Source organism: Vombatus ursinus, unplaced genomic scaffold, assembly GCF_900497805.2.
Source record: "Vombatus ursinus unplaced genomic scaffold, bare-nosed wombat genome assembly UNPS02014773.1, whole genome shotgun sequence".
NCBI classification, from domain to species: Eukaryota; Metazoa; Chordata; class Mammalia; order Diprotodontia; family Vombatidae; genus Vombatus; species Vombatus ursinus.
The window spans coordinates 32,746,583-32,774,277 of NW_020954551.1; the positions used below are offsets into that span (position 1 = coordinate 32,746,583).

The 27,695-nt window shown below is 40.8% G+C and overlaps 1 pseudogene; it reads right to left on the reverse strand.

Annotated features, from left to right (window-relative positions):
* LOC114044378 overlaps window positions 1-26,391 on the reverse strand; it is a 27,678-nt pseudogene extending 1,287 nt beyond the window's left edge.
* Window positions 26,392-27,695: the final 1,304 nt, after the last annotated feature.

The window sequence follows — 27,695 nt, forward strand, 5'->3', positions numbered from 1 at the left end:
GGATGGATGGATGGATGGATGGATGGATGGATGGATGGATGGATGGAGAGATAAATGAATGAATGAATCTTCCAGGACCTCAGATCCAAGATATTGTTTAAGCAGGCATATTAAGATGAGACCACATACTTCAGTTAGTATATTGTTGAGGTTTTCTTTCTCTTGGAGTTGTGATAGTACATTAAGCATTTGATAGACAAAACCTACTGCAGTATCAGTTTCATTTGTGTGAAATTTAAGTGACCTTGGGCAAGTCCCTTCACCTTCTCCGCACCAGTTTCCTCATTCATAAAATGAGAGAGTTGGAAGGACACTCAGAAATCTGGAGCAAATCCAAAGGAGGTGACTAGAATCACGAGGAAACTCAACTATGTCAAATGAGGAGCTCAGACAAGGGGAGGCTGTGTGATATGGTAGAAAGAGATTACTGGCTTCTGAATCAGAGGAGCTAAATCTCACCTCTAGGACTTTTTACCCATGAGGATCCAGAAAGTTAATTAACTTTCTTGTTCCCTCAGGAACTGTATAGTACCCCAGCCTTGGAAACTTCATATGTGGGAAATCACTCTCTGGGCCAACTCCATGTGAAAGATGGACATTTCAGCAAAGAGGGGAGTATCGGCACCTGAAAGTGAATGAACGAGGAACCGAGTAGGGCTGGTCATCTTCACCATTCAGGCCTAAAAGTTTCAGAATAATCTTTCATCAATAATAATACTTATCACCCAGAAGAAATGACCACTTGCCTTTCTCATACATATCTGTGCGGTCTTGATGTCAAGGATAAGCTAAGGATGATAGGACTTGGAGCATTAAGTTGAAGTTCTATCTCTCCCGGGCTCCTTCAAGACTGATCTACAGCCTTCTGCATTCATTGCTGAAGTTAGAATCCATGAGTATTTGATAATAATCGAAATTTACATGACAGCAACCTGCAGATAGTATATTACTTCCTTCCCTCTCCATTTTACAGATGAAGAGGACTGAGGCTCAAAAACATAAAGTGATTTGCCCCTAAATAACAGTTAACAAATGTCAAGTAGAGGATTCAAGATTCAGCCCAAACCCAAACCCCAAGCCCAAATCTCTCTCTAATATATGCGTACTGTATTCAGAGCTGACCACAAGTAGAGGAAATCTCCTCAGGTAATACCAGGCTGGCACTTTCTTGGCAACTTAGTCATAGAGTTTTGCCTAGCCCACCAAGAGTTTGACTTTCCCCCAGTCATAAAACCAAAATGTTCCAGAAGTGGCACTTGAAGACACTGAGGCAAGCTCTCTATATACTAAGCAGGGCCTGCTTCTCATGATATAAATGTTACTTACACAAAGTATACTTGGGTATTTTTTTCTGACTAGACCTGTAATTCCTCTGGTATAGGGAGCACTTGGTGAGGAATATTGACCAATTCAGATGAGCACCAACAGGTTAAATGACTTGCCCAGGGTCACAAAGCCAATTTGTTTCAGAAATGGGATTTGAATCCAACTGGACCTCAATGAGTTCAGAACCTGGCTCACAGACTTTCTCTCCATCACAAATCTTGCCCTCAAACTAGGGGACTTTGATATACATTTTTGATGCTCTCTAAACTACTCTAGTTTCCCAGTTCTCAATCTACTCAATGTCCATGACTTATTCCACTCCATGTCAACTGTGCATAAAAATTGGAGGATCTTGCCAGCATTCACAAATATTCGATTTCCATGTTCATGAACTCTGAATTTCCTTTATCAGATTACAGTCTTTTATCATTCTATCTTATCCTATGCCTTATGACCCCAACCCTGATCTTTGTCTTCACCTTGACATCTGATCTCCCCACCCCTCAGTTCTTTCCCAAATCATCACACTTGAACTGGTCAAACCCTCTGCTTTCCTTATCTTATCCCCTTGGTGAATCAGTACATCTCTACTGTATCCTACATGCTTGAGTCCTTTGTCCATTTATCCTATTGTCGATCATGCCTTGCCAAACTCTAGCCTTGAATTATTCCCACCATCTGTTGCCTTCTTCCTTTGTCCTCACACTATTGAATAGAGCTGGAGACAACCAAAAATGGGGTGGGGTCCACTATATATTTATGTCACATAATCTTCAAAACCCTCATCATCACAAGACAATCCTTCTACACCTCTCTAATTAATTCACTGTCCCACTCATCATATGCCTATTCCAAACCTTTCAATCCTTCTTCAAGCCTCCCACGGCCTCTTGCCCCTACACCCTCCACTGAGGACCTCACCTCATACTTTACCAAGAAAAAAAAGGAGGCATTTTGCCAAGAGTTCCCTCTTCTCCCTTTCTCCTTGTCTCACAGCACTCAGGCATCTCCCCACCACCACCACTGCACTCTTACCTTCCATGAAGATGAGGTCTTTCTCCTTGCCAAGGCTAAACCCTTTACTAAACCCTTGATGTGAAGCCCCCTAGTCTTCTCAGAGAGATTACCCCCACTATCATCTTCCTTCCCTGCTGCTTACAAATAGGTGGATGGCTCTCCAATCCTTAAACAATCCTCACTTTATCACATCATCTTGACTTGCTATTATATGTTTCCTGCCCTTTGTGGCTGATATTCTTTTAAAGGTTTCTATACCAGGTGCTCTTCCTCCTGCCTCACTTGTTTCTAAACTTTCACTCTGGATTCCACCCTCATAATTCAACTGACACTGCTTCCTTCAAAGATGTCAGTGATCTCTTTTTCTCAATCATCATCCTTCTTGACCTCTCCGCACACTATTGATCACCCTCTTCTCCTGGGTGGTCTCTCCTCCCTGGGCTTTCCTGAACTCCTGGTTCTCCTCCTACCTGTCTGATCACCATTTCTCAATCTCCTTCCAAGTCATGCCTACTAAGTGTGGATGGCCCCCAAAGCTCTGTCCTTGGCCAGTTTCTCTTCTTGCTCTTTGCTTTCTCAGATGGTATTCTCTTCAGCTCCCATGGTTTCAATTATCACATCTATGTAGCTGATTCCCAGATACACACACACACACACACACACACACACACAAACACACACACACACACACACACACACACATATATATATCTCCTACCCTAATCTCTAATTGGATGCCCTGTAGGCATCTCAAATTCAACGTGTGCAAAACTGAATTCCTTAACTTTTCCCCAAAATCTTCCCCCTTCCCAATCTTCCTATTATTATGGAAACCACCCCCCTACCATCTTGACTCTCAGTTTCAGTGCCATCTTCAACTCTTCACTCACATTCCCTCCACATATACAGACTATTGTCAAATATTGTCACTTCTACATTCACTTACCTCTCCTTTCCACTCTTATAGACACTACCTGACTACAGCTTCATCAGCTCTTATCTGGACTATTGCGATATCCTTTTAATTGGTGTCCCTTCCTCAGGTTTTAGTCCACTCCAATCTATCCTTCAGTCAGTGATTTTCCAAAAGTGTAGATCAGACCATGCCCCCACCAGCTCAGTAAATTCCAATGGCTTTCTATTCCTTCCAGGACCAAAAATAAAATCCTTTATTTGCATTTAAAGCCCATTCCAATCTGCCCCCTCCTGGCTTTCCAGTTTTCTTATACTTTACTACCTTCTTCACACTTAATGATATACCCATACCAGCCTCCTTGCTCTTCTTTGCACACAACACTCCATCTCCTCAATCTTGCATTTCCACCAGCTCTCTTCCATGCCTGGAATGCACTCCCTCCTCACCTCTGCCTCCTAGCTTCTCTGGCTTCCTTCAAGATTCAGCAAATCCCACCTATGTTCTGCAGAAATCCCTTCCTGGTTCCCTTGACCCGCTCATCCCTCTCCTTTGAGATTATCTTCTAGGTACACTGCATAACTCATGTATAAACATAGTTATTGTCTCCTCCATTAGAATGCAAGCTCTTTGAAGACAAAGACCATGTTTTGGCTTTTCTTTGTATCTCCAGTGCTTAGCACAGTGTCTGACATATAGTACTTGATAAATGCTTGTTGAATGACTGACTGAATGACTCCATACAAGGCCTCTACTATTCCACCATGCTTCCTGTATACAGGGGTATATCAGCATATTCAGATGTTTATGTATACAGGTGTATACCAATATAAATTTGAGTGTTCATTATGGAGTGTTCACATATACCAATACAAATTTCCATTTGATTAGGTTGATCTCCCTATATAGAACTACCCCCTCTTTGAGGAGCTAAATTCCAGCCAACATTCAAGATGGAGCTAAAATATCTCCTCCCAGAAACCAGACCTCACCAGCACATTGAATCTCTTTCTCTTAATGCAGGGAGTACTGGTTGTTGGCAATACTCATTGGGCAATTAATCACCTATAACCAATCTAAGGGTCTTCTATCACTGCCCCCAATTACTTGACTCTTTAATTATTATTACTATTTAACTTGTCCCATGTTTATGTCTTGCCTTCTCTACTTTTTCTCTCCTTCTCCTCCCACCCCCTTTCCTGGCTTCTGGAATTTAAAACCCTGCCCCAGTGCTAGGTGCCTTTATCCCACTTCTCTTCATTTTCAGTTACTTTCCCATTAGAATATAAGCTCCTTATATTGAGACTTTCTCAGAGTAAAGACTTTCTATTTGCTTGTATTCCCAGTGCTTAGCACCATATCTGGCACATAATAAGTGCTTAATAAACGTTTACTTGCTTCCTTCAGGTAAGGTACACGCATATAATATAGGCATTGATCATGTCTCATGTTTATTTGTGGCCTCTACATACTTGGTATATGGTAAATGCTTAGCAAATGTCTATTGATTGGTTGACTGATGGATTATAAGCTATTAATAAATTCATTTTAGCCCCTTGCCTCTTGGAGAACCGTTCTGGGAAAAGAATGCCTAAGTGTGTAATTCACACATATTTCCCAATGGAGGAGGGGGTGGCAGTGAAGGTAATAAAACAGGGAAACTCTTGTTCAAATAAACACATTTCTAATTGAGGACAGAAATGTAAACAGGAAGGGGGTTGAGTAATCATTTGGCTAATGTTCATTCATTTATAGACATGAAATCATTACAGAATTTATGGGGGGATAGAAGGGGGGAGAGTTAGAGTATACTAGTGGTTGGGTTTTTTTTTTCCTGGAATAACTGAGTTTAGAACTGACAGTGTGTGTTTTTTGCAGAAGAAAAGCCTTATTGAGAACTAAATTCTTCCCTTAGGGGTCTACTGCAATTTGGAATCCCTCCGGAGTAGTAGAGCCTGAAGAAGCAGAGTCTAATTAAAAGAACAAAGTCTAAAACAGAGAGAGCAAAAGACTGGCTCTCAAGGGCTTTGGATTCATGTCTTTCATCACTGGCACATTCTGAGAGGCTGGGCAACCTCTCTATGCCTCATTTTCTCCAACTTTTCTCTTTTCTTAGGTCTAGTTTGTATCCCCAGAGCCTAGCCTAGTGCCCAACATGTAGTAAGTGCTTAATGGGGGCTTGTTGGTTGGTGATTGATTATTTCCCCCTTTTTTGCAGGACTCTAGTTTAACTGGTCATCCTTGAATACAATGTTCCCATCTCCTGTTTCCATGTTTTGCAGCTGAGTAGTATAGCTAAAGTGTTAGAGGGGAGGCAGGAAGACCTGAGCTCAAACCCTGCCTCAGACACTAGCTGGCCAACCCCTCTCAGACTCAATTCCCTTATCTGCAAGGTGAGGATAATAATACAATCTTCCTCACAGGGTTGTTATAAAGTTCAAATGAAATAAGCTATGTAAAGCACTTTGCAAACGTTAAAACTCTATATAAATGCAGGCTGGCACTTTTTCATATTACACTGAATGCTAGCCCATATCTGCAATATTAGTTCTCCTCACTTCTGCCTCAGTTTCCCTGCTTCCTTCAAATCTCCCCTTCAGGAGGCCTTCCCTTACCCTAGGCACTAATGCCTTCTTTTTTATGATTACACCTTATCTCCTCTGTATATATCTTGTATGTACTCAGTTGTTTGCATATTATCTCTTTCAATATAATGTAAACTACTTGAAGGAAGGGACTATTTTACCCTTTCTTTGTATCTTTGTGTCTTAGCACACTGTCTGACACATAGTAAGCTTTAATAAATGTTTCTTGACTGAATGAATGAATGTTTAGCCCATAGTCCCTAACCTCTTCAAAGAAGGAAGGAAGGCATGTTTTCTCATGTCTTTTCCAGAGCCAACCTTGGTCATCATATTTAGAAAACACCATTTTTGACATTCATTCATTCATTCATTCGTGGGCAAATGTGGACTTGGGGAAACTAAAGGACAACCTAACAGACTCACAGCTCCAGATGCCAAGACTTTCTCTCAAGTCCCATCAGGCATCCTCATCCTTTGCACATCTGCCCACTTCCAAGAACCTAGAGTCACCGCGATGAAAGAGTCCCTGGAGATCATCCAGTGGAGCCCTTTTCTGAAACATTAGCTATACAAATGGCCTCAATACACCAATATGTTCAAAGCAAATTTATTGTAATACTTGGATGAATCTATCCATGATCTCATCAATGCCCACACCATCTCCACTTTCTCATCCTGTATGATTCTTCTCCATGTCCTCCCATACGTATCCTGGTGTAGACAATGGGGTAGATAAGAAGTGTAATCTTTTCCACCTAGAAGAAATTATCTACCTGCACAGAATTTGCTATTTTCTTAGATGTACCTCTTTGTCATGCTGTGGAACATGAAAAAGTTATCCCCTCTCCACTGTCTCTCTCCCATCTCATTGCTGCCTGGCCAAATGGTATCACCACCCTCAGAAGTCTCCCACTCTGCTCAAACATTATTTATTCACCATCTGAGCTTTTATAAGGAATTTTGTTTCCAGAAGAATAGAAGCTGACTTTTGCCACATTTGGAGCAAGTGGTTTCTAGCTAGATCACACAAGGGAAGGAAAGTCAAAAGGGAACCTGAGACCAATTGCCTCAGATTCAACTCTATACAAAAACTTGATGACTACACAAAAAGGGATATCACAAATATAAATACTCAAGGTTTCAAAAGCTTTCTTTCTATATTTTGTGGGTTCCAGCACAGCACTCAAACTTTCCATCTGTTATCCATCACTCTTAGTATGTGCCAAGATCACCTCCTTTTCCTATCATCCATGTTTTTGATGAAACTTCTTGATGCTATTTTCTTCATGCAAATCATTATTGGCAACAAAAACAAGAGAACAGAAAAAAAAATACAAAAACGTACCAAACTCCAGATCCTATGTACCCTATATGTCATCTCTCCTTGATTTTCCTATCAACCACTGACTTCAGCACACTGCGAATAGACTCACTACTAACCCCATCTCTTGGGTCTGAGACATTCTGCATTTGGATAGGAACGCACACTTTTCACTAATGGGTGGCCCTGAGTCCCAGCACAGAGAAGAGAAATTTTATTGGCTTAAAAGCCATCAACCAAGAGCACTTCCTGAGATCCTACCGACACTTACGCCAATGGGACAATATAAAAGAAGCCAAAGGTCCCTTAAGGATCTTTTAGACCAGCTTTGTGGCCTTATGGGTTCATCACTCCCCCCCTCAGGGCCTCAGTTTCCCCATCTATATAAAATGAAGCGGGTGGACTAAATAATCTCTATGGTCTTTTCAAGCTTTCACATTCCAGCTGACAGTCTATTTAGGAAGGCACAATACATCCATGGGAAAGAGAGGCTACCACACAACAGAATAGAATCCAGTGCTCACTCTGTGTTGAAGATTGGAAAAGACTGAATGAGATAAGCTTATTTCAAAAGGTATCTTCATAGAACACAATTCACCTCATGCCAGTCTATCTCTGCTTCTTGACTTTCTGGTCTATCTTTCCCATAGAAAACGGTTCTTTCTTAGAAACACTAGAAGAGACATCTGGAAAAAAAATAAATAAAAAGAAAGAAAGACATCTGGGCACTCTTAAATGTCAGGGAGGGCCCTTGTGGAATTCCGGTCCAAGTGCTAATGAAGAGTGGCTAAATTAAGTGGAGGGAAACAGTAAGGCCAGATGTTTTCTGCCTGTAAAAGGTTATGAAGTTCTACAGGGACCAGGCAAGCAGAATGTCAAACTCCAAAGGGCAAAAGAAACTAGCTTCTTACATAGCTTCAACTCTGTTCTATAAATACACTGGGTTTTCTGTCTGCACAGTATTGGTGTAGTATAGTGGAAAGAGTGCTGGAAATGGAATCAGAGGTCATTAGTTCAGATTCCAAGTCTTATTCCTAGTTTTTTGCATGATCTGAGCAAATCATATCACCTTTCTCAGCCTCAGTTGGTTCATCTGTAAAATGAGGAGGTTAAACTAGTTAAGGTCGCTTCCAACTCTATGTCTATTCTTATAGGGTATCCATGCCCCCCAATCTAAGAATCCTTTAGGACTGTAACCTCAATTACATTGTTCTCACAAGAGAGTTTACACAAGGCATCATTCCACATTTTTGTAGGACCTGTTAGTCCATTGGTTCTTCAAGTACCTGTGACATTAGGTGAGTCACTTGTCCAAAGCCATTCAGCTTCAGGTTTTTTTTATCTGTAAAGTAGAGATAATAATTTGTTTTTGAGGATTGTTTTGAGGATTATATGAGATAACATATATCAAGTACTTTGCAAACCCTATATGAATGTTAGCTATTCTTGGGAAAAAACAATATGCTCATAGATAAATAAATACAAAATCATTGAGGAAGGGAAGGCTACTAACAACTAGAGGGATAAGGAAAGGCTTCCCAAAGGAGGCTGCACTTGAGATGATTTTTTATGGAAGCCAATGACTCTTCAGAGCTGGAGGTAAAGGGTGCATTCCATTATCTGTGCATTGGCATGGAGCAAGAAACAGAGATCAAAGAATAGCAAATAAGCCAGTTTGGCTGGAACATAGAGTCAGTGGAGGAGAGTAATGTGAAATAAGTTTGGAAATATTGGAAAAATAAGTTGGACTGTAAAGTGTTTTCAATGCTGCATTGCACAATTTGTATTTTTTTCCTAGAGGGAATAGAGAGCCATTGAAGACTCCTGACATAGTCAATGACACAGTCAAACCTACAATTTAGGAAGATTATTTGGGCAGCTGTGTGAAGGATGAATTTAAAAGGGAAGAGACTGGATGCAGGGTGACCAATTAATTACACTAGTCCAGCTGAGAAGAAAGAAGGACCTGAATGAAGCTGATGTCCCTTGGATCAGATGGAAAAAACAGATGAAGGAGATATGCTCAGAGTGGGAAAGTCCATGGCACAGCTAGACTTAGAAATGGGCTCTGCCTGGCAGCTAGACACATGCTTTCTCCACAATATACAGCTGCTTGTACCTTAGCGATTGCTTGATTAGGACTCCTGCAGCAGCATGTATATGTTCCAATCATTCTCTTTCCATAGAAAAAATTGAGAAATCCTATCCACTGAAAACAATCTGGAACATGGGCCTCTCAGCCCCAATCCAAATGTCTTGGGTCCACTTCAACATCCATTGACCATGCAGTAACTGGAAGGGAGCTCAGCTGGGCTAAGCCAGTACCCAATTCATCCACTCAAGCAGTCTTCTTTTTCTTAGAATCCAAGTACCCACCTCTGCCCAACCATGTTATGGAATATAGGAGATTTGTTCCTAAACAAACCACAAACTAACCAAACACAGTGCTACATGCTGAGCAAAGAAGTTAAAAATGAGAACAGAAACCTCGAGAAACAGCAGTGGCCTTGGAAACATACAATTTTCTTAGAAAACTACTTTAATATAGGCCTTTCTTGTTAAAGACAAGCATTTATCATGTACAATTCTTTCTCTGTTTTTATTATATGGAAAGGCTTATATTCATTTGTGTTTATCAAATTCAGAATTACAACACCAAAAATGTATTTAATAAAAAAGAAAAGAAAACTTCCCAAAGTCTCTTGGCCCACAAAAATGTTCACCAACCCCAAGTGTCTCCCTGCCTCTTCCGGCCTTCACTTGCATGTGAAGTCCTCAGCCAGATCCTATTATCTTGGGAAACCCTCTCACTTCTTTTTTCAGGTAACCTCTTAACACAGAGTTCTATTACCACTGGGCCATTTTCTCAGAGAACTAGAAAACAAGCCTTCGGGGGTTATTATCAAACAAATCTGGCATTACAGTACTTCTAGCAGAATGATGTAGAGGCTAGACAGCTTGCCTTAGAGACAGGAAGGTCTTTTGTCCTGCCTCTAATACACGCCAGCTGTGTGACCCTGGAAGCATGCTTTCACCTCTCAGTGCCTCAGGCCACTCTCTAAGACAATATGTTACAGCCAAGGTATCAGGCTTCGTTAGTGGAGAGGTGTTCCAAACCAAGAGTTCCTTCATACCAGTGAAATGACAGATCTGGATAAAAAAAGACCCAAAAAACCAAAATACCCAAACCCTGTCCCTTCTCCCAATCAGGCATGTTACACATTAATAGGGGTTTTGGACATTTTTAAGATGGAAAGGGGGTGGCTTTTAAATGGTGTAATTCCATGTACTAAGACAGGTGGAGGAGGGGAGGACGGATTCTGAGCCAAGGTGACCTTTCTGGATCTTTCCAAAACACTCAATTTAGGTGGCTACCTACTCCATCTACTTGTAATGACTGAAGTGGTAATCACTTGAACAATGCAGTCCAACCTCTTCATTTTTTTCATTATTTAATTTTTTAAAATATTTTAGAAGGAAAATGAGGATCAACATGATGTAGTCACAGATAAGGAGTTGGCTTGAGAGTGAAGAAGACCTGGGTTTGAGTCCTGCCTTTAATATATATTGGTTATGTGACTCCGGGAAAGTCCCTCAATTTCTCAGTGTCCTAAGCAGCTCTCAGACTTTTAAATACATGTGACCACACTCCCCACTCTTACAGACAGGGGAAGAAAGGCTCATGGTGGTGAAGGGACTTGTTCACAGTCACACAGGTGGAAAGTATCAGAGTCAAGATTTGAACCTAGGTCCTCCAGGTCCAAATCCAACAATCTTTCCACTGAGGTCATATAGGCATTTGTTGAGAGAGGCACCTGGTTCTCCTTCTTACAGTCCCAGGGTTCTTTCCACCATTACCATGGGTGACAGTATCTATCATTGCAGGTGGACATTACAGCATAATTCCTATAAGGTTCGCCCTAATTTTTGGTTCATGGGCTTTGTCACCTATGTCAATAATATTCCAGCTGCCTTACATTAGGGAGAACGGGGAGCCCTGAAGAACCTTTTGCTCTCTAGTCCCTGGCTTATGACGCAATGTAACTCTACAATCAATGAACAGATCCAATGGCTCCCTGGCTGTCTACACTGGGGACCCTCACTTTGCTCTTAGCTTTTATGAAGCAAATGGGTAGAATTTTAAATGGTGGGATTCAAGCTATTGTAACAGGTCGAAGAGGAGGGTCATATTTTAGGTCTACTTCCCACACTCCCTGGGATGCTCTGCTGTATCCCAGATTCCCCTGTTTCTGATGCAGCCAGTCCCTGGTTTGTTGTTCATTGTTAACTGGTTTATGATCCATTGTTTTGCATCAAGGGTCCGCCTTTGCTGTTGCTGCTCCAGGGAGTCTGCCCCCTTTAAAGGCAGCTAGGTGCTGCTTAGCACCTACCTCCCAAGGTTGTTGTGAGGATAAGATGGGATAATAATTGTAAAGCACTTAGCACAGTGCCTGGCACATAGCAAGCGCTATATAAATGTTAGCTATGATTATTATCACTAAGTGGTTGTAATAGAGCAGTAGACTTGGACTCAGGAAGTCTTGAGTTCAAATCCAGTCTCCAACACTTAGTAGCTATGTGGACCTGGGCAAGTCATTAATCCACCATCTGCCTTAGTTTCATCATCTATAAAATGGGGGTGATGATAGCACCAACCTCTCAGAGTTGTTGTGAGAATCAGATGAGATGATATTTGTGAAGCACTACCTTAAAATGCTGTACAAATTTCTAGTTATTATCAGTAACCTTATCTTTTTCACATCCCTAATATTGTTTCTTACCTAAAGTCATGAAAGATTCATGATAGACCCAGAACACAAAGTCACGGCTAGTACATAGGATATGAAGTCAGAAGAGGTCAATTCTGAATTTAAAAATGGAGAGAGGCTCTGTGGCTCCTCCGTAGTTGGATTCTTATTGTCAGTATTCTTAGTTTCCCCCACACTTTCAGCCTTAAGTCATCTGAAGTTCTGCCAATTACTACCTGTGCAGGCAAGTCATTTAAATTCTCAAATTCTTCATTTTCCTCTGCAAAATAAGGGGGCTGAACTAACTGATTTCTAGTGTCCCAACTAGCCCTAAAACCTATGATTCTAGAACTCATCATTAGCAGAGGGTTGGGACTAGAATCCAGGTTTCCTAATCCCAAGCCTAGCCTTTCGTCTATACCACTTTGACGTCAGGACACAGAAGGAGAAATGTTGTAGGAACAGTCCTTGTTATATAAGCATGATGAACCCTTTGGAAGGAGTCTCTAGAGTTGTGTATGGACTGTACTAATCAATTCACATTGTCTCTATTGGTCTTCCTTGTGTCCCAAGACACCATACTTGCAAAATACAGAGATTTTATTTTTCCCTAAGCCTCAGTTTACTCCATTTACTCGGTCATTTAACTTTTCTAATTTTTCATTTTCCTCTGTAAAGTGAGAAGGCTGGACTAACTGATCTCTAATGTCCCATCTAGCCCTAAAACCTACAATTCTAGAACTCATCCAAAGTATCATGACTAGTTAGCAGAGAGCTGGGACTAAAATCCAGGTCTCCTGATTCCAAGCCTAACATTTTCCTCTATATCACTTTGATGTCAGGATAGAAAAGGAGGAATTTTATAGGAATAATCCTTGCTATATAAGCATGATGAGCCCTTTCGAAGAGGTCTCCAGAGTTGCGTATGGACTGTACCAATCAATTCACATTCTCTCTATAGGTCTTCCTTGTGCCCCAAGACATCATACTTGCAAAATATAGAGTTTATATTTTTCCCTAAGCCTCAGTTTACTTTGTTTACTCAGTTAATTTTCATTTCTAACAAAGGGTATTGTGAGGATAGCATCACAAAAATGTGATTTATAGTTATTGTTACACCTAAAGCACAACCTTCTCACATCTGGAACCCCCAGATAAGCCAATCCAAGTTAAGATATTCTGTGAGATTTCCAGGGGCAGAACCAAGATGGTGGAGTAGAGAAAGCTTAGTTGAACTCTTCCAACATTCCTCTCCAAACAATTTTAAAAATAACAGCTGAAATCAAATTCTGGAGTAGCAAAGCCAATCAAAGGTCAGAGTGAAACATTCTTCCAACCCAAGACAACATAATAGGTCAGAAAGAGAGATCTGTGATGGGGGAAGAGGCTGTCCCAGAGACCATGTGGATGAAATACCAGTGGTAGGACTAAGCTGTGATAACAGAAGCAGCAACAGCTTCAGGAATTCTCAAGCCAGAGATGGTAAGGGGACCTGGAAACTAGTCAGAAAGAGACTGCAGGGGACTCCTGTGCTAGCACTGAAAGCTGGACCAAATTCAGTTTGGTAACTCCATTGCCTCTACCCAGTTTTGGACATTGTTCAATGGCAGAGAGGAGCACTTTTGGTCAAGAGAGAATGGAAGCCCTGAGATGCAATATCATTTCTGGTCCCAAGGGAAGAGGCACCCTGAGGAACAATATCATTTACACTTCCAAGGGATTAGGGGCTCTTCCTGTGTAAGAACCAGAGTGCAGATCTAGAGAGTGGTAACCACAACTCTCCCCAGATCACATCACCTTGGAAGCACCAAAAACTTCCAAACCCCCAGAACTAGCTCTGAAAACAGTAATGCAAAAAAAAAGTCTAAAGATTGAAATGGTGCCCTTCCTGTACCCCATCCCACCCCCACCAGGAGCAGAGCCCAACTTTAACATAAAGTCAAAGTAAAGAAATAAGCTGGAAAATGAGCAAACAACAACAACAAACAACAAAGGAGCTTAACTGTTAAAAAAAAAAACTACTATGCTGACAGGAAAGACCAAGACACAAACTCAGAAGCAGACAATAAAGACAAAACAGTTATAAGTCACAAGAAAAAAATATATAAATTGGACACAAACCCAACAAGAATTCCTGGAAGAGTTAAAAAATTATTTTCAAAATCAAATAAGAGAGGTGAAGGGAAAATTAGGTAAAGAAATGAAAACAAAGGAAGAAAATTATGAAAAAAGAAAACAATTAACAGCTTCGAAAAAGAGGCACAAAAAATCAACACCTTAAAAAAAGAATTGGCCAAAGAAAAAAAGGCACAACATTTTACTGAAGAAAATAAATAAATAAATAAAATAATTCTTTAAAAACTGGAATTGGCCAAATGGAAAAAGGTACAAAGCTCACTGAAGAAAATAATTCCTCAGAAATTAGAATTGGGTAAGTATAAGCTAATGGCTCCATGAGATAGCAAGATTAATAGGACAAAGTCAAAAGAATGGAAAAATAGAAGAAAATGTGAAATATCTCATAGGAAAAAACAAATCACCTGGAAAATAGATCAAGGAGAGATAATTTAATAATTATTGGATTACCTGAAAATTATGATCAAAGACATCACAGTTCAAGAAATTATCAAGGAAACCTGCCTTGATATCCTATAACCAGAGGGTAAAGTAGAAATTGAAAGACTTACCAATCACCAAGTGAAGGATAACCAAAATGAAAACTCCCAGTAATATCACAGCCAAATTCCAGAGCTCCCAGGTCAAAGAGAAAATACTTCAAGAAGCCACAAAGAAACCATTCAAATACTATGGAGCCTCAGTTAGTATCTCACAAGATTCAGCAGCTACCACATTAAAGGAGTGGAGGGCTAGTAATATGATATTACAGAAGGCAAAGGAGCTGGGATTATAACCAAGAATAACCTACCCAGCAAAATTGAATATAATCCTTCAAGGGAAAAAATGAATATTTAATGAAATAGAGGATCTTCAAGCATTCCTGATGAAAAAGCCAGAGCTGAATTGAAAATTGGACTTTCAAATACGAGACTCAAGAGAAATAGAAAAAGGTAAACAAGAAAGAGAAATCATAAGGGACTCAGTAAGGTTAAAATGCTTACTTTTCTATATGGAATACATGTATCTTTTTAAAACTATCATTAGGGCAGTTATAAGGATTTAACATAGAAGATATGGGAGTGAATTCATTATGTTGGGATGATGTAAGAAAATGTATGGGACAGAAAGAGAGATGCCCTAGGAGAAAGGGGAAGAGAGAGAAATAACGGGGAAAATTATCTCACATAAAAGAGGTTCACAAGAAAGAGCTTTCATAGTGGAGGAGAAATGGTGAGGGGGCCAGGCAACTCTTGAATCTCACTCACATATAAATTGGTTCAAAGAGGGGAAATATATACACACACTCAGCTGGTATAGAAATCTAGCTTACCCAACAGGGAATTAGGAGGGAAAGGGGATAATAAAAAGGAAGTGGTCAGAAGCAAAATAGACTTTAGAGAAGAGAAAGGGGAGAGAAAAAGAGAGAGAGAGAGAGAGAGAGAGAGAGAGAGAGAGACAGAGACAGAGACAGAGACAGAGACAGAGACAGAGAGAGACAGAGAGAGACAGAGAGAGAGGAAAATAGCATGGAGGGAAATGCCCAGTTAGTAATCCTAACTGTGAGGATACTCTGTGGATGCACCCCTCCCTCAAAACTATAGCTCCTAGACCACACTGATATATTTACTTTTACTAGTCAACTAAAGGACAAATAAATTCCAAGACAAGTCATTTAATGAAATAACATAGTTAGAAAACATAACAATGGAGCATTTTCTTTATAAACCTGAGGTGCCCTTTTATACAAATAAATACAACATTAGGGAAGAATGGACATACCTAGTATACATGCATGGGTTATACACTTGTAAGCAATACATATGACTAGGATGTAAGTGTGGAGGACATGGGCATGGAGAAGCAGCTCATACCATTGATGCTACAGGGCCACTAATAGCATCACTTTCTGGTGATGCCATCATGCTGGACCCAGTGGGCCAATATGTTCCTTACTAGTCTCACAAAGCATGCTATCTCTCTGACACATAATGCTCAGATGGTCTTGTAGTCATACTGGGCATTTCACTGATAGGCACATGGTTGAGGATTTTGGGTATGCTCCAATTTCAGCCCTTCATACTTTCAGGGTACCTGCTGGCCATCTCAGCTCCCATTTGCCAAGGTACAATAACAAGAGAGTCTCTCCCTAATAAGGACAGAGTTAGCAGTTCTCTAGTGAAGCCAAGGCTATGAGCCACCCACCTCTCCATTCCTTGCCCAGCTAAAGGCCAGAAGAAAGGCAGAGCATTCCTAAGCTGATGCCAAGTCTGACTTTTGAATTTATTTCTTCTGGTTGGGAGGATCCATATATTTGCCCCAAACCACTATCATACTTCAGATGAGAAAGTCCTGTAACTCCCTTATGGAGATCCTGTGCCTCCATACCCATTTAGGGGGGTACTGTCAAAGAACCTTTACATGACTACATTCTCACAACCCCAGGTGCCCCCCCACACACACACACACAAAACTTATTAGTTCTTGCCATGTAAAGAAATCTAAGCATGCAGAAAAGTCAAGATAAGCCAAGAAGGTAAGGTCATTTTTTCCTCCTACCTGTCTTCATTCCCGCTTTTATTATGTGTATATGACTAGTAACAAGCAAACCCTCTCCAGGTTTTGAGCTGCCCCTTATTTCCTAGTATCATTGTTTCCCACTAGTCAAAATATTATAGGTTGGTAACATTCAAGTATTCCTTTAAGGCAGTATTATTTAAAAAAAAAACACTAACTCCAGAGTCAGAAGACCTAGGTTCTAATTCCAGCCTTGGCTACTTCTTTCCATGTGTGTGGCCTTGGGCAACTCAGTTTCATCATTTTTAAATCGAGGGAACTAGACTAAATAATGACTAAGGTCCCTTTCAGTCCTAAAATTCTGTAATTTTGATTAAACATGCATGGGTTATACACTTGTAAGCAATACATATGACTAGGATGTAAGTGTGGAGGACATGGGCATGGAGAAGCAGCTCATACCATTGATGCTACAGGGCCACTAATAGTATCACTTTCTGGTGATGCCATCATGCTGGACCCAGTGGGCCAATATGTTCCTTACTAGTCTCTTTCCTTTATACTAGGGCCCAGGGGTGGTTAACCTGTGACCTCGAGGCCTAACTAGGCTGATGGCTAGTTCCAGGAGAAGCTATTCAAAGCTAGGATGAACAGGTATATTAAGATTAAGTTAAGGTATAACTCCAAGTTTGGGGGACAAATGAAGGAGCAGGTGAAGATAATATCCAAGGATCAAACTAATACTGGAATCTAGAAGTCAGCAAGATTGGAAAGTCAAGGGTAGAGACCCAGCATGGGCTCGGATAAAACTGAATGGCTGAAGGAGCATGCAGCCCTTAGTTTTCCTGCTTTTTAGCCTCCTCTACCCTGAATGGAACCAATCTCAGCTCAGAGAGATTTTTGTAAATTAAGGTAATTGAAAACAGCTGGCCAACTCTAGCGTTAGAGAAAGTAAGGTGGGTTTCTTATCAGAGGCAGTGCCCATCTTAGACAATTTCCTCAATGTTGAACATTTAAAAAGAATCATTGCCCCAACAACTGAGGGCTCTTTCTCTGTGGATCAGCATGCTATTTTCTATCTACCAATAATTTGTCCTTTTGAATTGCTGAGTCTTTAACCTTAATAAGCCATCTTGAAGACACTAATCCTTTTGCTTCAGCAGGATTTTCTTTTCATAAGATGGCTTAGGGTATTTTTGACACGGTTAATCCTTCCCCAGACATATTGCTTTGGGGCTGGGCAAAAGCCCCCATTATACTAGGTCAGAAGAACCAATGGGCAGAGGTAAAAAATAAAGTGAGGCTCTGTGGCTCCTTCATAGACTGTATTCTTATTGTCAGCATTCTTAGTTTTCCCCACACTTCTAGCTTTATATGCTGAGAGAGGGCCAGCCATTGGCTTTTGTATATACCCACAACCTCTATTCCCCTTTTTACTGCTTGTTCGATGCCCATTCCTTGGGTAGATCCCAACTATAGTTTTTAACCCTCTACTGTCTAGAACCAGAGGATTTAGAGCTAGAAAGCACTGTAGAGGTTATCTGGTCCAGTCATCTCATTTTAAATATGAGGAGACCACCTTCTGGTTTATCCCACTGGTAACTCTAAGTGATAAATCGAAATCTCTTTGACTGATCTGTCAATGAACATTTGTTAAACATGTACTCTGTACCAGGCACTTCTATGTGTGGTAAAAACACAAAAACAAGAATTAATCAGTTCCTCAAGGAGCTTGCATTTTACCAGGGAGAATCACGTGAATACACACACATATACACACATACATATATACATATATGTATGTATACACATGTGTATATATAGACATATACCACATAAATGCAAGACATTTAGAGGAGGCTTTGGGAGCTGGGGATCAGGTAGGAAGTTGCACTTGAGCTTTGAAGAAAATTAGGGGTTCTAAGAGATGCAAGTGAAGAGGAAGCACATTCCAGACATGGAGGACAGCTAGTGCAAAGTGACAATAGAGTACCATATGTGAGAAACTGCAAAAAGGCCAGTTAGGCTAGATGGGAGAATACTCCAAGAAGAAAAATGTGTAATAAAAGAGAGAATAATTATAATAGAGTAATGTGTAGCTTAGAACTAGGATAAAAAGTTTTAAATGCTAAAAAAAAACAAAACAAAGTTTACATTTGAGCATAGAGGTAATATGGAGTCTTGGAGTTCACTGAGCTGAGGAGTGACATGGTTAGAGCTATACTTTGGAAATATTGCTTTGGCAGCTGAACTGAAGCTCCATCCATCTCTGACAACAAAGACTATCCTAATCCTACTGTTGTTAGAAGAATTTGGGGAAAATGCCGTTCAAATAATGCTACACGGCTGGCTGAACTCTGTATCTACCATTGGCAATCAGTGTGCACTGAGACATCATTATCTTTTCTGGCTTCCGAGGAGCTCAGAACCATAGAAGAGAGAAGATCAGTTACAGTCACATAAATGTGTTTTATTTGCTCAGGAAAGCAAAGCCAATATGGCTTCATGGAACCAATGCCTTTCTCTCTATGTGTAAAGATGTTCAAAAAAGTTCATTTCTTCTCTGTGTGAGCGCATTAGATCATGAAGGAGGATCAAGTCCTCTGGTTAAAAAAAAAAAATCCAGTTGGATCTTGAAAAGGCCCAGCTTTTCCTGAATTTACCTCCTACTCACAAAAGACCCTTTTTGACAATAGGATTCTTCTCAGTCATTCCACTTGTTACCCCCTATTGGCACTAAAAGGACATACAAACAGAGATAATAAAGGTTACTCATAGATTCATGTTAAAGTTACAGTTGGAAGGAATTGCTATTAGACTGTAAAGGGCTTGATGGCAAAAACTGTTATTTTGTACCTTTCTGTTCCCAGCAACTGGCACAATCCTTCCTTCACATGTAGGAGGTGTTTGATAAATGTTTGTTCAATCAAATGGGATCATCTAGACTGGGGCTGTTGGTCAGCATCAATCAACAAACGTTTAATAAGCACCCACTAGCTGCCAAGCACTCTGCTAGATACTATTAATACAAAATTTTAAAAGTCCCTGCCCTCAGGGAGATGACATTCCATCATGAGAAACAACTTTTAATAGTCACATATCTCTTAGCTCTAGGAGTAGAGGAGCAGCTTTGACTGTAATTCCTTTGGTGCTTGGATTATTGCCCCAAAGGAAGGGTATTTCTGACCCTCCTCAATTTATAGGCTTGTGGTATGACACATACAGTATATGTGATCCTGGGCAAATCATTTAACTTCTCATTTAACAACTCTCTAAGACAATAAGTTGTAAAGCTGGTGCCAATCTGCATTGATAGAAGGCATTTTCCTCACACTAATCAAATTACAGATCCCAATGACAGATTAGATAGGTAAACAGACAGACAAATAGAAAGACAGACAGACAGAGAGCTAGATAGATAGACATACAGACACAGATAGAAACATAGATAGATATCAATAGATAGATAGATAGATGGATAGATAGATAGATAGATAGATAGATAGATAGATAGATAGATAGAATCAGTCACTCTGCCTGTACTTAAGACACCTCCCCCCTCCCAAAAAAGAAAGAGCCACTGAGGAACTCAAATGGATTGTACCTTGAGAACTTGAGAACAGCCCAGTAAGATCTATCCATTAGGAATATATTTTAGCAATTGTGTGAAAAATGAATTAGAGCTGGGAGAAAAGAGTGAAGGTAAAGATATCCATTAAAATACTATTACAAGTGAGAGTAAATGAGGGCCTTAACCAGGATGGCAGCTGTGGGAAGAAAGGTAATGCATAAAAGAGATATTGTAGAGATATGATGACTATTTCCTGGCAAGTGGCTGGATATGGGGAGTGAGGGAAAAGAAGTTGTCAAAGATGATTTTAAAGTTTCAAATCTGAGTGACTGGGAGGATGGTGGTGACTTCAAAAGAAAGAGGGAAGTTGGTATATTTTGGAACATGTTGAATTTGAGTGGGACATGTTGAGTTGGTGGGATGTCTAAGTAGAGCTGTCCAGTTGCAGGAGGTAATACAGTGCTAGAGTTTAGGAGGAATCATAGGATTATAAGAGCATAGATTTAGAACTTTAGAGATCATCACGCCAAAATCTCCCATTTTACAAATGAAAAATGTGAGATGCAAGGATTGTTAAGTGAATTGTCCAGGCCCAAAGGGGTAGAGAACCTGCAGCCTCAAGGCCACATGTGGCCCTCTAGATTCTCAAGTGCAGCCCTTTGAATCCAAACTTTACAGAACAAATCCCCTTAGTAAAAGGATTTGTTCTGTAAAACTTGGACTCAGTCAAAAGGCCACACGCAAGGACCTAGAAGGCCATATGTAGCCTTGAGACTGCAGGTTCCCCACCCCTGGCCCAGGGTATATAGGTGGTAAGGTGTTGAGATGAGTTTCAAATGCAGAACCTTTAACTCCAAATCCAGCATTCCTTCCATGACATGACAAAAGAATAAGATTTGGGCATCATCTCCATGGAGAGAATAATTGAAGCCAGAGGAATGGGTGAGATTCCCAGGGGAAATAGTGTAGCATCACAAATATAATGCATACTACCTACAAGTTGGAGGAACTCCTTTGATTACACCATCAACAGCAGCAACAACTTTCTACAACAAACAGAACGACAGTGGGACGACAATCATACTTACTATATCTTATAACCATTAAACACATTTGCATAAAACATAAATAATTACAAAAAGTCTTTCTCCCAACAACCCTATGAAGTAGATCACTTAAATGGCTTTACCCCCACTTTATAGATGAAGAAAGAGAGGCACCAAGAGGTTAACTTTCTTGTCCAAGATCACACAGTTAGGAAGTATCTGAATCCATCATTCTTTTCATTGAAACAAACCAGTCATCACCTCTTTCATGTGATTTTTGGGCCAAGTGTATGGGCAGACAGGATGAAGAAGAGGAGGGGACAAATGACAAAATATATGGTAGTCTTCAGCCTTTGGAGGAGTGACCACTTAAAAGGAACAGGAAACAGAGATGGCAAAAGGTTAAAAGTTAGCGTGAACATGAGTTTCTTCCTACACAAAATGAGGACCTTGGACTGGATGATTTCCAAAGTCAAAGTCAAAAAAAAAAGTTATGGGTCATTCTAGACCCATCCTAGACCAAAATTCTTCTATCCAGAATAATGACGGAGTGCTTTTGTTTCATAATAAATAATAAACATTATTTATTACAGGTGCTTAGAACTTATATTTTTACCTTCATTTTACAAAGGAAGAAACTGAGGCCCAATGAGGGAAAGTGACTTGCTCAGGGTTACCCAAGTAGCAAGAACCAGAGCAGGAACTGGAACTCTTCTGATTCCAAGTCCAGCCCTCTATTCACTGTACCATATTCCCTTTCCTTCTTCCTGTAAAGTAAGTAAAGTAAACAGAACTGTAAACTTTCTTTGTAGGAAGAATCAAAAGACCTCAAGACCCAAAGGAATGAATCTTTAATGGTAGAATTTAAACATGGTGTCAAATGATGAGAGATACTTGAAAGAGAGGAAGTGCTGATCTCAGCTAGCAGAGTCAAATCCAGGGAGCTTCAAGATCTAGGCTCATTCCTGGATGTGTGTAGCCCAAGAGAAATCTTGTGTGCATTCGTCAGTACCTCACTTTCTCATTCTACCAGTGCCTCACTCAATCTGTGAGTGAAATCTATTGTAAATAAACATGAGGTAGCCTTCAAGTGTTCAAGTCAAAAAGGGGGTAGCCTAAGAGATATGTGGGGAAGGGGGAAGATACTATCCTAGTCATTTCAACTTATTGAAAGGGGGATATAAGGGGTTACTATTAATTGTATCCACACAAGTTTCTTTATCTCCTCTATTGGCTGATGCCCTGATCCACTCCCCAACACCAAAATGACACCTTTTCCAAGTACAGATCCTGAGGGAACGTGAACCAGTTTCCTGAGCCCCAGAAGCAGCTCTGCCTGCTAATATTCTTTAAATCATATTACATGAGTACCCTTACAAAAAGAAAAAGAAGAAGTAGCAGCTTTGGAACTCAGTAGAATCAGAAGTAGGAAGTGAGAGCTCTGTGACAACCCCAGAGAAAAGAGCAGGTTTCACATAAATGGGATGAAAGGTCAGGCCAAGATAAATCCCCTGACCTCTCAAAAATGGAGGCATTTTGTGGATCCCTGAGCATCAAGAGTGTGGGATCCCAGTTAACCCAGAATGGAGGTTGGTGAGGAATCCCTTGCCATGATGCAGATAGGCAATAGAGACAGGGCTTAGAAAAGAGATGCTTGAACCCCAATGGGAAATTCAGTATGATAAAATTCTCTGAACTATGAAGGAGAAAGACTTGGAGTCAGATGACCTGAGTTCAAATCCCAACTCCTGCTCTTATTTTTGAAATCATAGGGAAGTCACTTAAACAGTTTAAATCTCAGTTCCCTTGTGTGTGAAATACAGATCGTAATACTTACAGATGTTATTGTGAGAGCCATTGTGGCACAAGGAATAAAAAACTGAGAAAATTCAGGTTTGAGTCCTGCCTTTGACATATCCTGACTATGTAACCCTGGCAAGGTCGGAGCAATAACCTAAGGCCATACGCCCACAACAATGACGCTAGTTTTTTTTTCCTTTAATGCTTATCTCAGAAATAAAATCATTTCACAACAAAGTGAGGGGAAGTAACAGGAGGCCTAATCATCAGGACCAACTGCTAATATTAGAATTTGCCCTGAACTCCAGTCCCATTCTCCCCACTCCAGGAAGATGAACCCATGCACCACCATTTCCCCTTGCTATTTTTAAAGGATCCTGCTCTTTTCTCTGGGGTTGTCACAGAGCTCTCAGTCCCTACTTCTGATTCTACTGAGTTCCAAAGCTCCAAGCTTCTTTTTCACAAGGATACTGTGAACGCTAAGATGGGAGACCAAAACAAATGATACCATCTACTTGGCAGTAGAGAGACAAAGGAAGATAGGAGGATAGGCTATCAGAATGTGATGTGAAGAATATTAGCAGACAAAGATACTCTTGGACTCAGGAAAGTGGTACATCCCCCTTATGTGGATCATCTAATGTGGTTCAGGGGTAGGAGTGCTGGAATCAGTCAAAAGACATGGTTCAAATTTTGACTGTTATTTACTACTGGTGGATCTTAACCCTTTGTAAAATGTGGGGTATCTAAGGCCCTTTCCAGATCCTATGAACCCATGAATCCTATGAACCTATGCTCCCACTTGCAGGCCCTGGGAGTGGTCCCTCCTCCCAAGCAACTTCCGAGCTAAAGTAGAAGTTATCACATTTTCAGAGCATCTTTGTTAATGGTTCCATCCTGCAATCCTAACTGCTCATTTGACTCCAGCTGACTCCTGCTTAGATCTCCAAAACCTGACTGATCACTTGCCTGATTCCTGACCCAGAGCCCCACCTAGAATTCTCGCTTCCACCTATCCTTTGGTGCTCTTTGTCCAAGCTCGCTAGCACGGAGATCCGCTACCACCGAGTCTCAGAAGGGTTGTCATATAAAGGACCTACATCACCAATAGAGGAAAATGACTAAGTTCTAAGGAGGAGGGTAAACTACAATAAACTCTTAAGATGAGAGACTAAAACAAATGACACCTTCTACTTAACAGTAGAAACATAAAGGAAGATAGAAGGGTAGGCTGATGGTATAATAATTACTACTTCTTCTTCAATAGAAAGTCAATACCCAACAACAGCAGACAAGTGGAAGGGGTGAGCTTTAACCTCTGTCATTGCGAGGAAGATCATCAAATTAAGGCAGGCCCAGAATGTCCTAAATCACTTTTTAAAAGACCTGACTCACTAGACCAGAATGGTGTGGGGCTTAAAGATTTTAGAGAATCAATGGAAGTGATTAAGATCTCCATCAGGGCCTGAATCAGACTCTAACAATGAGTCACACTTGGAAAATAAGGCAGGTGCTTGAGCCCACAAGTGAAAGCTGCCTAGTTGCCAGTTAGTGGACTATTGAATGGATTACTACTGTAGACATGAAGCCACATGGAAGACACAGTGACTCAGCAGGTAATTGAATTCCAAGAAACAGCCTTATCTTTAAAAGACAACAAGACAAGTGCTTCTAAAAAGAAGAAGAAACTAAAAAACAACCATGGAAATGATCAACTCATCCAGGCAACTCAGGCTTCTTGGAGAAGTTCTTTCTCTTCTCCTCCCTCCTCTCCTGTCCCCAATCCATGGTCCCACATAACTAATAACTATACTGTTTGGCATATAGGGCAGCCAGGTGCAAAGACACAGAGATGGCAGGCGGAGAGTTATATTTGAGAACCTGCAAATGGGCCACAGAGTTGGATTGTAGAATGCATGAAGTGTAAGAACAATGGAAAGGTAGGAAGTGGCCAGGGTTATGAAGAGATTGAAAAGCCAAAGAAAATACTTCATTTTTGATCCTCAAAGTAATAGAGAGCCGCTGGAATATATTAAACTCGGGGTGGGCAACATGGTCAGACTCACACTTTATGGTGTATTCTCTAAGTACCTTCAGTTCCACTGACACTGTGTATATTTATGGAAGAGTGAGCCTCAGGTTCAGAGAGAGACTGTTTTATCACTACTCTTGCTGCTATGCCATCTCAGTAAATTCCTTTGCTTTGAGCTAATTGTGTCAACTGACCTTTTAATTGAAGGTTAGTTCATTCCCATCTCATCATACTCTCCTCATATCAGTCATTCTAAATCCTGACTTCATTGTATAAACTCCATTTCTTGTCCCCCCACTGAACACCCCTTTAATGTCATCTGTCTCAACCTGACGTCACCAATGTCCTACCCATTCCTTCTACTGTACTTCCTGAATGCCTGCTCCATAGTTAAGAAATGTTTTTATCTGAAACATTTTCCTTTCTCACTTCCTCTATCTTCTTGCACTCTCTGAGCCCTAGGCCCCGCCTGATGACAAAGCCTCCCTGCCCACACTTTAGGGCACTGATTGCTCTTATACTCATACCCTACCCCAACTCAATAGTCATGGGGGGGGTTAGAATACTCTGCTCCACACTGCCACTTCCAGACTTTCACTCTACCATTCTCATTCAGTAACCTCCCTTCGTTTGAGGTTCATTCAATCCATATTTATCACCCAATCAAGATTAAAGTAGCTATTATCTACTGACCACCAGCCCCCCCCCCCCCCACCATATATTCTCTTCCAGGAATTCAGTGCCTGGCTCAGTCTTTTCTCCTTCACAATTCATGTCCTCATCCTTGGGGACTTCCAACATTTATACTGATACTCCCTTGAACACCATAATTTATGCCTCACCAAGTCCCAACTTTTTACTCCCACTATATGTAGCCCTTACTCCTATCCACATACTACTGACTCCAGTCTGCTTAGGGATCAGCACATCTCCCTTATTTATAAACCTGGTAGTCAGAAATCAGTGTCACCACACCTTTCTTGAGGGCACTAGGCAGACCCAACAACCTCTAGGCTGACAGCGAATGTTGTTTTTCATCAGACCAGGCATAGTCCATTTCTGTGTATTTATTGAACCACTTTTCTTCTTAGTCCTATTGGTAAATCAGTGACTGACTTCATCTCTCAGCTTCTTGCTGACCTGCTGTAGGTTGTCCTTATTATACTCATCAATTGAACCTTAGCCCAAAGCTACCATCAAAACCTTGTTCTTGCCAAAGAAAATTTCCAGGAACTCCTGATGTCCTTCAATTTGCGGTTCCTCATATATACCACAGAAAAGATAAAAAGGGCATTATGTATGTCCATCTATTCTCAAAGCTCTTCCAACAAGTTTTGTTTCAGTCTTAAGCCCTTCTTGGCAGTCTGTATTAAGGAAATCTTTTTGTCATGCTTGAACATAGGTCCAATTGTCCTAATAGGTGCAACATCCTTGATGTACCTGTGAGGACTTCCTATTCTATGCATTTTCATTGGCTGTCCCTCATGCCTGAAATGCTCTTCCTCCTCACATTTGCCTCCTGGATTCCCCAGTTTCCTTCAAGTTTCCGTCAAAGTCCCACCTTTTACAAGAAGGCTTTTCTAGTCCCTTTTAATTTCAGTGCCTTTACTTTGAGATTACCTCCAAATTACCCTCTGTCTTGTATGTCCATAATTGTTTTTGTTGTTGTTTGTTTGTGTGGTGTTTTTCTTTATACTTTCTTAAATTAATTTTTTTTCAATCAGCAAAAATATGGAGTAGAGCCAAGATGGTGGAGTAGAAGAAGCACTTAGCTGAGCTCTCTGAATATTCACCTCCAAACAACGTTAAAATAATGCCTCAATTCTGGAGTGGCAGAGCCAATAAAAGGTCACGGTGAGATATTCTTCCAGTCTAAGACAGCTTAGGAAGTCAAAAGGAGAGATCTGTGACACAGGGTTGGAAGCTGGCCCAGAACCCATATGGATGCAAAGCCAGTGATGAGACTAGGTGGTGATGGTAGAAGCAGCAGCAGCTTCAGGAGCTCTCAAGCCAGAAATGGTAAGAGGACCTGGAAACTGGTCAGAAAGGGATTACAGGGGATCCTTCAGCTAGCACTGGACACAGGACCAGATGCTGTTTGGCAACTCCATTGCCTATACAACTTCCAGGTCACAATTCAAGGGCAGACAAAAGCACTTTTGTTCATGAGGGAGCAAGGGCCCTGAGGAGCAGTATCATTTTTAATCACAAGGGATCAGGGATCCAGAGGAACAATATCATTTGTGATCCCAAAGGAGCAGAGGCCTTGAGGAGCAGTGTCAATTATAATCCCAAGGTATCAGGGTTACCCTTCTTAGGTAAGAATCAGGGTGCAGACCAGGAGAGTAAAGCCTACACCTCCCAGTGGATCACACCACTTTGGAAGTACTGAAAACTCCCAAACCCCCAGAACTAGCTGTGAAAAAAAGCAAAAAAGAAAAAAAGCCTGAAGCTTGAGACGGTGTCCCTCCCCCTCATGCCAAGAACAGAGCAACTTTAACATAAAGTTCAAAGTAAAAAAATTGGCTGGGAAAATGAACAAATGGCCAAAAAAAGGAGCTTGCCCATAAAAAACTACTATGGTGACAGGGAAGATCAAGATACAAACTCAGAAGAAGACAATGATGCCAAAACAGCTACAAGCAAAGCCCTAAGGGGGAATGTGAGTTGAACACCAGCCCAACAAGAATTCCTGCAAAAGCTA